This window comes from Rattus norvegicus, chromosome 5, assembly GCF_021556685.1.
Source record: "Rattus norvegicus strain SHRSP/BbbUtx chromosome 5, alternate assembly SHRSP_T2T, whole genome shotgun sequence".
Taxonomy (NCBI): Eukaryota; Metazoa; Chordata; class Mammalia; order Rodentia; family Muridae; genus Rattus; species Rattus norvegicus.
The window spans coordinates 154,758,522-154,771,756 of record NC_141538.1 but is presented as its reverse complement, the minus strand read 5'-3'; the positions used below and the strand labels follow the sequence as shown (position 1 = coordinate 154,771,756).

At 41.5% G+C, this 13,235-nt stretch overlaps 1 protein-coding gene across 2 annotated transcripts in view; it reads right to left on the bottom strand.

Moving 5' to 3' along the window:
• The window catches only part of Luzp1 (leucine zipper protein 1), a 76,691-nt gene that overhangs the window by 21,255 nt on the left and 42,201 nt on the right, over positions 1-13,235 (bottom strand). For both annotated transcript variants that reach the window (XM_087551311.1, NM_030830.2), the window contains 1 exon segment: positions 5,371-5,473. The gene's annotated coding sequence lies outside the window, so the exon portion shown is untranslated.

Here is a 13,235-nt window from a genome sequence, read left to right as displayed (position 1 = left end):
CTAGCCTCCACACTTCCACATTCTCTAAAGCTGGAGGGAACAAGTCTCTTTTCTTTGGCCATCTGCCCAGTAGCACAGCAAAAGCATTACCTATTTTTTACACTAGTTAGGGGGGTTTAGACACTAAACAAATTTCATATATTCACTAATAAAAAGGATAAAGAGTTTAAGAGTTTATACTAATTTAACAGTTACCAGAAGACAAATGACACCATGTGTCTACAGAGTGCTTTAAAAGCAATGTATCACTGTAAATATCCTTAAAACCATCACATTGTACAGTGTAAAGAGGTGAACTCCGAGATATAGAACACTGCAATAATGCTTTGTTTGATTGTTTTTATTTTTCGAGATTGGATCTCTCTGAGTGGTCCTGGCTGTCCCGGAACTCACTCTGTAGATCAAGCTGGCCTCAAACTAACAGAGATCTGCTTTCCTCTGCCTCCTGTGTATTGGATTACAGGAGTGTGCCACCATACTGGGTTCAATAATGCAAAAATGTAAAAAAAAAACCCATAATTGTCAGTTAGCATTTCTGTAGTTCCAGCTACTCAGAAGTCTAAAGCAAGGGGATTCTTTAAACTAAGAAGCTTAAGACCAACATAGGAAACATAGTGAGGACCCCACTCAAAAACAAAAGAGAACAGAATGGCCTATCCTCAACTGACATTCTCAATACACTCCCTTTTTACTACTTTATCCTGAACTTTTCATGAACAAATCACAAGAGGAAATTACTATAGTTAATACAATTAACACTTGATACAACTGGTATGCGACCGATCTCCAGGCAGACCTGTGAGGAACTGTGTGGATTATGTTACTTGAAGGGGGAAACCCTCACTAGAAGTAGAGCCAGTCCCCCGGATTGGGTCTGTAGATTCAGTGTGGCCAGCCTTCTCCATAATGGGGATATTCTAAGTGTAAGCCAGAATAATCCTTTCTTTCTTAACTTTTTTTTTTTAAATCAGGATATTTTATGCTGGAAACAGGAAAAGAACATTTATCAAACTTTATCACGGCCCCATATATATATTACTCCTATTCTAAATTACAAAAGTTCAGGAATCTGACTACTGTTTGCATGTGGATTAAATTTTTCTTTTTAGATGTCTTAGTTATGTCTATATCTCTTTGTGAGTGTGCACGTCTGTGGAGGTACATGTAAGGCCATTAGAGGGAACTGGAGCTGGAGTTACAGCCCAGCAGGGGTGCGAAGAAGTGAACTCTAGTCACTTAGCCACTGAGCCATCTTGTCAGCCCCTCCATTTGCATTTTAATGTTAATTTTCTATCTTTTGTTGAAAACCGAATGTGGAGGAATGAAATGTGCACAGGAATGAAAAAGCTAAACTCCATTAACAACCAGCAAGGCCTTACTTGACACTAAAAAGAGAGCATTACACTCACTACCCTATCTGAAATCTTTTCAAGGCTCTTACTATTCTTAGGACAAAATCCAAATTCTCCAATTAAACCAAGAAGCTCTCATGTTCTGGCCTTGCCTGCCCACCTCTCTCTCCAGCCTTGTCTCAGCCCTCAGGTCAAGTCTCATTTTTGACTGGGTGTAGTGGCAGAAGTAACGGGAAGTGAACCCGGGGCCTTGAGCATGACAGACAAAGGCTCACAATCCTCTATGAGTTTTATTTACTCAGTCTATCCCTCCCTACTTACTTTCTTGTTTGTATTCTGAATTCTCAGTACCCAGCAGGGAGCCTAGCACACAATAAATGCTTTAAAATTCCTGACTCTGAGTGGCTGAATGAACTTCCTAATGATTCAACCTCTGGCCAGACACTGGCCATTAACAGACAACACTAATACCAAGGAACTGTTCATGGGTTACAGTGGAGGAAATGGCTAGCAGGAGTGGATCCAGAGGAACAGCTTATCAGGTGCTGGACACATGTTCTAAAAGATCACACCCAAGCCCTGCATCACTTGCTCAGTGGCTTGACCACCATACTGTCCTCCTTCTAGCCTGTGCCATGAAACCAGGCCAAACTGCCAAGACCACTCCCTGTAGGCTGCCCAAATATCATTACTGGGCCGGTAAGAACAAAAAGTATTTCTGGATCTTCCTCCACTCCTTAGAATAATTTTACACATTTATTTTTGGTTTTGTTTTTTGATACAGTGTCTCTCTAAATAGTCCTGGTTGTCCTAGAACTCACTATTCTGGCCTCAAACCACACGCCTTTCATTTATTTAATACATATCTCCTCTCTGGAGAAAGTAGTGGGGGTGCTGAGTCCAGGGCTGTATACAAAGATAAGATTCCTTTCTTCCTAATGTTTGCCTGTTCCCTGAAGAAGATTCATTAGTTACTAAATATTTATGGAACATCTGTGATGTACACAGGCTTCTGTGAAGTACAAGAATGAAAAAATTAAGAGCTTCCCCTTGTTTTCAAAAAAAATAAGACAGACATAGCCAAAAGTAAAACAATGGTTTGTTTGGTTTTTTTTTTTTGTTTGTTTGTTTTTTTTTTGTTTTTGTTTTTTTTTTTTTTTTTTTTTTTTTTTTTTGGTTCTTTTTTTCGGAGCTGGGGACCGAACCCAGGGCCTTGCGCTTCCTAGGCAAGCGCTCTACCGCTGAGCTAAATCCCCAGCCCCTGGTTTTTTTTTTTGAAATATAAAGCCTACCCTACTGGGCATAATGTCACTTTCCTGGGATGGAAGCACTTGGGAGACAGGGCAAGAAGATCAAGAACTCATAGCAAGCACACAAAGCTAAAACAAAGGAAGGAAAGAGGGGAAGAGGAGGCAGAGCTGTGGTAGCTTTTCCCTGGCCATCTCAAATGATACCAGACATCCAGCAGCACGTCTATGCTCATACATGCTTCTCCTCTTTAGCACACTTGACCAACACACACACACACACACACACACACACACACACACACACACACCCTGGGAGGTCAGAAATAGCATGGAATTGTGCCTAAGGGTGGCCTCTGGAGGGAACCTGTTCAAGCTAAACCTTAGGGAGGACAGACAGTCCTGCTTGCCTGTTTCATTTCCACACTTTCACCTATAGTCCAAGTGCTCCTGGAACTTACCATGTGGTCACACTAGCCTCAAATTCACAATGCTCCTGCCTCAGTATTCCATGTGCCTGGGTCTCACAGGCATGTACCACCGGTCAGTTCCATCTTTTAAAGCCAATGTCTCTCACATCAATATCTACTTCAATTCCAATTAATATTAGAAAGATATCAATTGTATTTCTGTTTGGCAGCTCTTTTTTTTTTTCTTTTTTTTTTTTTTTGCCAAACTTCTTAAACCTCTTTTTTAAAAAAGACAAGAACAGGGCCTTGTGTATCTCACGCTGGCCCTGAACTCAGTATGTAACTAAGGATGGCCTAGAATTCTTACCCCCACTGCCTCTACTTCTCAAGTGCTAGGACTATAGGTCTATCATAGCGCCTGGCTTATGCGGTACTGGGGGCCTGAACCTGGTCATGCTAGACAAGCATTTCACCAACTGAACTACATCCTCAGCCCCTTAAACCTACTACTTCTAGGTGGCCCTAGCGAGCACTTTAGAAACCAGCTCTTCTTCCTGCCCTTGCAGATCAGGAAGGTCTGAAATAGAACATAATAAATCCTGCCCTGCCCCTTCTCCCAACATAGTTGCCATGATTCATTTCCTGTTCCCAACAGTCGTTTAAAGCAGGGGTCAGCAAACTTCTTTGCAGTTTGATATATAACTATATAACTATACACACTTAGGTTGGAAGTAAGAATTTTAAGTTTTGTGAAATTAAAAGTGTCTGTCCCAACAATTCTGTTGTATGAAGCAGACATGTAAGTGAATAAATACACCCATGCTTCAGCAAAGACGTATTTATAAAATCAGGAAAGGCCCTGGAGCTCAGCTGGTAGAAGGCTTGTTTAGCATATTCAGGTTCAGCCTACAGTACCACAACAAGGATTTTGGCATCTCCTTATCCAGAGAAATCAGAGCGTTGTTTTAAATAGGTCTTCTCTAGATCACTTCTAGTAACAAGTCTTAAAAGACTGAGGCCTTCTAACAAGCCTGTCTTACCACCATTTCCTGAATGTAGCTACTTCATTACTGGGTTTCAGTAATCAGCCCACCCCTGTGTGCCCAAATCATAAATTCATGTATTTTACACTCAGAAAACTCAGGGTTAGCACCCATGTAGCATTCAGAAGCTTTTCAAAGTGGAAAGAATTCAAAGTACAAGTTGTCTAGTAATTCATCGTCCAAATCTTGTCTGAGCACTTCTAACGACAGGAGGGACATACATTTTCCCTCCAGAATACTCATTCTGTCTTTACACAGCTCTCCAGGAATTCACTATTGGTCAGCCTCGAGTGTTTAACCACATTATATATGTAAACTTAATACTGTCTGACTTATACCAGAACCTGAGACCCACAGAGTAAAGAACATGTTTGTATGTCATCCATTACCTCATGACAAGTTCCTCTTTGTCCTTACGATGTCCTTTTCATGAGTGGATTGACAGGACATGTTACTGAGATTTCTCTCTATATCCAGGCATTTCCACGCCCACTGCCCATTTTCCGAACCTTCCCCCAGTTCTTTCTCTATCCACAGTACTCCAGAAGTGACGAGAACCACTAGGTCAGGTCCATTAGCTGCTCCCTGCTCATGATCTCTCTCTCTCTCTCTCTCTCTCTCTCTCTCTCTCTCTCTCTCTCCCTCTCTCTCTCTCTTTCTCTCTCTCTCTCTCTCTCTCTCTCTCTCTCTCAGTCCTAGTTCATTGGCATTCATTCTCCATAGCCTTCATGTGTATCACCAATAAAGACTGGCTCACAAAACCAAAGAAAGTAAAGGAATTGGTGGTTAGTCCAAATTTCTTTAATCTGTTTATTTCGGTGTGCTTCTTAAAGGAAAGCGAGCCACCATCTCAACCCCAAAAGTAACTTTCTCAAAAGGTGAATGTGATAGGACAAAAAGGAGCTAGTTTAAAAACTTAATTCTATCATTCCTGCCTGTGTAAACTTGAGAAGTTATTTAACCTCTCACCTCACTTTCTGGAAACGATAAAAGCACTAACCTCACAGAGCTGGAATAGGTATTAAGAAAGAAAGTGTATGACAAACAGGCCTGACACACAGTAAATACTCAGTAAGTGACAGGTTAGACCTGTTCCTTAAAGTTTTTGGCTTCATGACTAGACTACAACCCTATCAGGTTTATGGACTTAAAAGAGAAAACACGTAAAATGCTTAGCTTAGCCTCATGGTTCATACACAACAAGGCATCAACCAACACTGAGTTTCCTCCCTTCAGTTGCTGGGGTAGAAAATTGTAAAGGCTTCAGAAACCACCCAATTCAGTTGGTCTGCCAGACATCACTGTACAGTATACTTACCATTTAGGTAATGGGAGCTTTCTGTGGGGACTTATGGTTGCCCTCCCCACTGTCTGCTGTCTTGGAAACAGTCGCTGTCTTTCACTGGGAGCTGCTTGTTGACCTAGACAGAATATAAAAGAAGAAATAAGAACAGCATGAATCATGCCAAAGCTCAGGTGACCCGAAGACTTCCACATGGAGTTCAGCATCAGAAAGGGCAAGGTGAGCTGTACCTATCCCCTGACTGCAAAGAGAGCTACCTATGTCTCTGAAGGGGAACGCGGCTCCGTGCTACCTTCCCTCCTATCACATTATAGGACTCCAGGCCAGATGTCTTTATTTAAATTAAAAATCTATTATTTCCCAGTATTCTAAAGATTTATGACATCTTACATCTGGGAAGCACCTCAGAAATCAACTAAATGCCCAAGTGAGAGAGGAAACTGGATCTTGGAAAAGGTGGGTCATGCAATGACTTAGGGGTAAACCTGGAATTATACTAAAAATAAGATGTTTTGGAAGACAAAGTAGAAAACCTATTACATCCTGGGCAGTACACTTTATACAAAACATCAATGTGATAATGTTGCTTATAGATAATCTAAATCTTAAGAAGTCAAGTAACTTTGTCCAAAATCCTATAGCTTACTCAGTAAACACAGTCAAGACTTAAACTCAAGTTTATCTGAAAAAAATAAAGCCATTTCACAACACTAACTCTTACTTTATTGCCCTTTTTGACTCAGTCCTCAAAAGATGTCTTAACTACCCAATGCCAATTAGAGCTAGAAGTAGAGTTTCTACAAACCTCTACTTTTATTTGAAAGAAATCACTTCCTAAAAGATAATCAACCTGAAACTTACTGCTGAAATTTGAGAAAAGTTATGAGAGGTAAAGGACTTCCTGTTAAATCTTCCTGTCTACCCTGTCTTAAAGACTGAAGATGGCATATAGGTGATCTCTAACCTAAAGCTTTTGGACAAGACTCTCACATTCAAACATCTCTTTCTTTGAACCATGACTTTCCAACCCTGCAAACCTCTTCCTGGCCTCCTTCCAAGACTGTTTGTTGGTCCCTTTAGTCCAAACCACAACCTGAAAATTTACACATACCACAGAACCAACCGTCTCTGTTCTCTCAGAGAGTTAGGGCAGAATTAGAGAAGGAGATAATAGTTTTGTTGTTTGTTTCTTTAATGGTTTAAAACATGACAGCAAAAGGAGTGCCTGAAGCTCTAAGCCAGTAGCCTGAGTGTGGACTACGGGATGTAGCTCAATTGGTAAGGATGCATTAAGCCCAGGGCTCAATCCTCAGCATAATCTGGGCTCACAGTGGCCAAAAGAGGACATCAGAGCCCTGGGACCGCAGTTACAAATGGTTGTTAGCCGCTTCATAGGTGCTGGGAACTGAACAAAAGTCCTCCTTTGTTCTTCACACTTCTGCCATCTCTCCAGCCTAAAGAATTTGTTTTTAAAAGGATCCACACCCAGGGCTGGAGAGATGGCTCAGCAGTTAAGAGCACTGACTGCTCTTCCAGAGGTCCTGAGTTCAATTCCCAGCAACCACGTGGTGGCTCACAACCATCTGTAATGAGTTCCAATGCCCTCTTCTGCAGTCTCTGAAGACAGCTACAATGTATTCATATGCATAAAATAAATAAATATTTTAAAAATAAAAAATTTTAAAAATCTATACCCTTTCCTTCTACCATGTGTATCCCGGGGGTTAAACTCAGGTTGTCAGGCTTGATGGAAAAGGTCTTTACATACTGATTCCCTCAGCAGCCCAAGATGACTGATGGCAGGGAATACCAAACTCCAGTGCTACAGCTCCTTCAGAGAGCTTTTTGTTGTCTCTGCCAGTGTATATGTGGTAAGTGCAAGGCTGTCTTCAAAGCAGAATGAGTCCTTACACAGTACGGACACTTCACTAACTGCCTCATTTTCCTCAGAAGCAAGAAAGTTCCAGAGAGGAAAGACATGTCCAAGGTTACAAGGCATATTAATATGAACATTGCTGTTTCCTTTTTGAAACAAAAATAATAATAAGCATAATGAATAAAAAATACTATTAGGGAATTCTGCTTCCAGATGACCCTCTCAAAGGTTACACCTATAAACACAATAAAAACAAAACCAACCATCTGAAATGAACAAAAACCGGCAGATTTAGGAAAATTCAAAAAGGGACTGGGGTGGGTTCTGGCTGATAGTATCTAGCTGTAGTTCTAATTAAAAAGCAAATATTAGGCTCCTGTAGGAACCAGAAGACACTGGACCAGCCAAAGATAATGGGAAGTAGGAAAATCAAGAGCCTGTAAGAAGAGAGACCCAGCTGAGTGTGCGAACTTGGTCTTAAACTGGCTAACAATCCTGAATTGTGAAGTGCAGAAGGCAAAATTCAAAGACCTCATTAAAGACAAAACAGTAGGAAAGAACACTGGCCACCGCTAGGGCGGCAGAGCTTACGATGTGAACCTGATTAGCCATGTACTAAAATAAAAACTCCGAATGGAAGCCTGACACAGTGGCACACACCTTTTGCTGCAGCACTCAGGATGTAGAAGCAAGGGGATCTCTGAGTTAAATGCCAGCCCAGTCTACAAACTGAGTTCCAGGACAGCCAGGGCTGCACAGGGACACCTTGTCTTGAACACCCCCCACCCCAAAAAAACCCTGAAAGTACTCCTGCATCCAAATGTATAAGCTATAAACCCAAATTATGCAAAGAATTAGAAGAATGAAACCCAGGAACTAAAAACGAACAAGCAAACGGGAACACTAAGATGAACTCTGTGGAGGAATTTTAATCTAGCAACATAGCTGCTCTGGAAAGGGATCACATCCAAAGACTTTGTGGGTCTGCTGATCCAGCCGGAATGACTCACCTTTAATTCCTCTGGCTGGAATAGATACATGCCCTTAGTACACACCTTTAATACCAAACAATGTGGGTAAGGTCAGTTTGTAGAAAGAGGCAGCCATGCTTGAAAATGATGTCTTAATGAGGGGCAGTCAAAGTGATGAATCAGAAAGGTTTTACAGAATGAGTCAGTAGAGAGGCAATGTGGGGAAGCTGAGTTCATGGTAGTTCAGTTGGTGGCGTTCAGAGGCAGTTTATCCCAGGACAGTTTTACAGACAGAATAAGCTAGACACAGCCAGAGATAGAGTGAGAAGATTAGTACATACTGCCAAAGTCAGAGACCAAACAGAGCAATTCAGTCAGAAGCCAGTTTGAACCAGTCAGCTTGGAGAAGAGTTGAGCCAGAACAGCTGAGGTGATCCAGCAACCGAAGATGAGAAGGATCTGGAAAGAGTGAGTTCATTCAGCAGTCAGCCTCCAGATGACAACTGCATCTGGTGACTGAAGTTCCTTTTACAGGACTCAAGCTGACCAAAGACAGAAAATACAAGTATTAGACCTAAAGGAAACTCAAAACTAAAGGAAAAATGGGAAATCTTGGACAAGAAATTGGAAGTTCTTTAAAAAGTAAGGAGTTTAGAACAGGAATATAGTTTTACTTTGTTTTGTTTTAATTCACTAGACAGACTTAGAAACAGAACTGAGTACGGGGAGGTGGCTCAGTGAGTAAAGTGGTTGTTGCACAGACAATAGGATCTGAGTTTACAGTTAACTTAGGTATCTTCAACACCCTTGTGCAGAAACCTGACACGGTGATGCACATCTGTTACCCACTCTGAGTGGTTGCTGGTCGGCCAGTCTCCCAGTCAGGGTCCCATGTTCAGTAAAAGACACTATCTCAAAAACAAGATATAGAGCAAATGAGGAGGACACTTGAAGTTGACTTCTGGGCCTATACACATAAAACCATGAGCATGTACACATGTACTTTTGCACAAGCACCTACACCTATGAACATATTTACCATACAAAGGAAAAAAATTTTTAAAAATCAAATCTCTAGGTGATAGTGGCAAGCACCTTTAATGTGGATCTCTGTGAGTTTGAGGCCAGCCTGGTCTACAGAGAGAATTCCAGGACAACTAGGGCTACACAGAGAAATCCTGTCTTAAACTTGCCACCTCCCTCAAAAAAAATTAGTAAGTCTAAACATTTAAAACAAAGAACAGAATAGCAATGACAGTGGGAGCAGAACAAACAAACCAACTGACATAAGTCTGAGTTGTCTGTGGCTTCCAGAAAGCCTCTATCAGACCCTTCATTAGGGTGTACAAATTAATTTCTTATTATAAGAAAAATTGGTAACAAGATATGCAATGACTTAAGATCACAGAGCTACACAAAATTTTATTGGAACAGGTCACCTTCATCAACTCATTAACCTCTGGGAGTCACCCAGATAAAAGCAAAGAAAGTGTAAATGTAGAAAATAAAAGGTCAGGAACAAAACTGAAGCAATGTCCAAAGTAACGCTGAGAAGCAAGTCGGTCTTTGCTGTGCTGTAACTGCTGCTACGGCTCTCAGTGTTGTCAGGGAACGGAGCAGACACTTGCATGTGCAGTATCTTCTCCAAAAGCCTGTCCGTTATAGGATAAGATGGGACACTTGGTCGCAGTCACTAAAATTGGTGAAGCAGCCAACCTGAGGTTTAGATTTACTTAATTTTTTTTTTTTGGTTCTTTTTTTTTTTTTCCTTCGGAGCTGGGGACTGAACCCAGGGCCTTGCGCTTGCTAGGCAAGCGCTCTACCACTGAGCTAAATCCCCAACCCCTAGATTTACTTAATTTTTAAGAATTACTTGTGTGTGTGACGTATATGTATATGTGCGTGGGTGTGTGTGCTCATGCAAATGTGGGGTAAGAGACGGTGAAGCAGCTGCACCAAGTGTCCTCACTGACTTCATAAGCTGAGCCATTGAATGCTGGAACTCAGGACACTTTAGGCACATGTGGAAGAATAAACGCTCAACTGCAGAAGGCATCCCATTTTAGTAATTCTGCCTTGATCCCCAGTCCTGCTCACTCCACCACCTCACAAAGGGAAAGGAAAGAATCTACATCAAGTGGTCTTCTCTGACTGAAGTGGAAACTAAGAGTAAGACGCATCTTCAGAGGCAGAACACAAATGGCAATCCATGCTCTGCTGCAAATATACCACGGGCTTAGAGAAGAAATTAAGCCTCGGTCTAGCCATCTAACAAAGGTCCCTCTACATAGTATGCAAAAATGATCTAACACTATCTTCTGACCCACAAGGGTAACAAGCACGCATGTAGTACACATACATGAATGCAAGCAAAAAAACATTCATGCACTTTTAAAGGTAAATATATGTAGTAAAAATTTTTAATGATTTTTTTAGTTGACTGAAGATGGAGATACATATTCATAATCCCAGTACTTGGATGACTAAGGCAGGAGGATGGTGAATTTGAGGCCATCTTTGGTGACACACAAAGAAACCCCATCAAATCACAATGAGAAAACCAACTTATCAAGAAAACTGGAGCTCAAGAGATGGCCCTGCAGTTAGGAGTGCATACTGCCCTTACAGAGGATCCAAGTTCATCAGCCCTCAGCACCCACATCAGGCAGATCACCACTTCCTATAAGTCTAGCTCTTAAGTATCTGACACCCCCGGCCAACAGCACCTGTACTCACATGCACATATTCACACACAGTTAAAATAAGGATGTTTTTTAAAACAAAGAAAATGAACTCCATTCCCATGTGTTGAGATCTCAAGTTCATTTCCTGACATTTCCAAACAGCCACTAGCATTTTGGGCCACTCAGAGCCAAACGTTATAACCTGAGCTCTATCCCTGAGACACACATGATGGAGAGAACCAACTGCTGCAGGCTGTCCTGACTTCCGCATGGTCATTATGCGCGCGCGCGCGCGCACACACACACACAAACACACACACACACACGCGCGCGCGCGCACACACACACACACACACACACACAACCATATCTACACAAAATAAAAGGAAGTTAAAAAGTTTTAGCTGGGTCTGGAGAGATGGCTCAGTGGTTAAGAGCACTGACTGCTCTTCCAGAGGTCCTGAGTTCAATTCCCAGCAACCACATGGTGGCTCACACCCATCTGCAATGGGATCCGATGCCCTCTTCTGGTGTGTCTGAGGACAGCTACCGTTTATTTATATAGAATAAACAAATCTTTTAAAAAAAGTTTTAAGTGGCTGAATCTGAAGAACAAACTGAGTCTCTTAACCTCTATGAGTTACCAAGACAGCCTAAGGATTTAAACAGAGTAGTTAAAAAGCAAGCCACAACTATCCTAAGGAGGAGGAGAAATCACAAGTACTTTTAATTAATTAACTACCATCAATCTCCATGGTAATTACAATCAGATAAATACTATACCTCTCTTTTATCAAAGAAGCAAGGGTTCAAAGTCTGATAAATGGTAAAGTGGACTTTCATTCAGGTTACTCTGCTCCAAATTTTGCTTCTCTTCTGGGGCGTTATCTCAAATCTTGCCCACAGAAAAGCCAGGATTGCTCTACAGTCCACACCACAAACCTAACTGAGGGGCAGTTATTAAATTCATTTGTTTATTTGTTCAAATCGTACTGAGGATGAAAAGTGAACAGTCCTTGTCCTCACAGTAGTGAGAGCAGACTGAAACAGAAAAAAAATCATGCAGTACATAAATTACATGTACTATGCCTGGACAGAAATTTCCTCACTCTAAGTGCCTGACAGATGCCCTCTGTTAAGACTGTTCCAAGGGGAAGGGGAACAGAAAAGAACAAAAAGAGAAAAGCCTAGCATGGTGGCTCAAGCCTATAATCCCAGCACTTTTAAGGCTAAGGCAGGAGAAATGTTATGAATTCAAAGCTAGCCTGGGCTACATAAGTTCTAGACCAGTCTGGGCTGCAAGAATAATACCCTACATAACCCTTTAAAAAAGCGAAGAGGATACTGCAGGTATACAGGCACCCACACCGTGCACACATGTGCACCTCAGAGACTAACTTATCACGGCTTCTTAGTTAGTTTGTTTGGGTTTTGTTTTTTTTTTTTTTTTCCTCTTTCCTGGTTTTTTTCAACACAAGTATTTCTCTATGTAGTACTGGCTGTCCTCGAACTCAAAGATTCACTTGTCTCCACCAAACATGGGTTTAAATCTTTATCTGAAGAATTACAGGGGGTTGGGGATTTAGCTCAGCGGTAGAGCACTTGCCTAGCAAGCGCAAGGCCCTGGCAAGGCCCTGGGTTCGGTCCCCAGCTCCAAAAAAAAAAAAAAAAAGAATTACAGGAAGTCCCTTAAGTATTAAAGATAAGACATTTGTGCTTTGAAAAGATCACTAACTTCAGTATGAAAAACAGATGGGAGGAAGAATGTTCCTACGAGAGATCAGCTGGAAACTGATTTCTGAAGTCCTGGAAGAATGACGTAAAAGCTAATAAGAGGTATATGCTGGGATTTATCATATAGTACACCTAACCATTTTTTCTCTCTTTTTTTTAACACTTATGTTTTGCCTGCATGTACACCTGTGGACCACATGCATACCTGGTACCAGAGGTCAGAGAGGATGTTACATCTCTTGGAGCTGGAGTTACAGATGGTTTATGACCTTCCATGTAGGTGCTGAAAATTGAACCCTGGTGCTCTGAAATAGCTGACTACTAAGCCATCTTTTCAGGCCCTGGTAACCATTTGCTCTAAGTACTTTGTATCAATCAATTTAAATCTTACAGCAACTCTATGTGACAGACACTATTATTACAGGAGTAATAAAAGACACATGGGTTAGGTGTGGCCTCCCTCTAACAAGTACTTAGTAAAGACTTCAGTCTAACTAGTGCCTAGTAAGGACTTCTAGTCTACTGGCCCTTCTTTCTGCACATTAAAAAGTCAAGCCTTTCTAAGCCTACACAAAAGTAGATAGATGCCAAAGAAAATAACCACTGGAACCATGG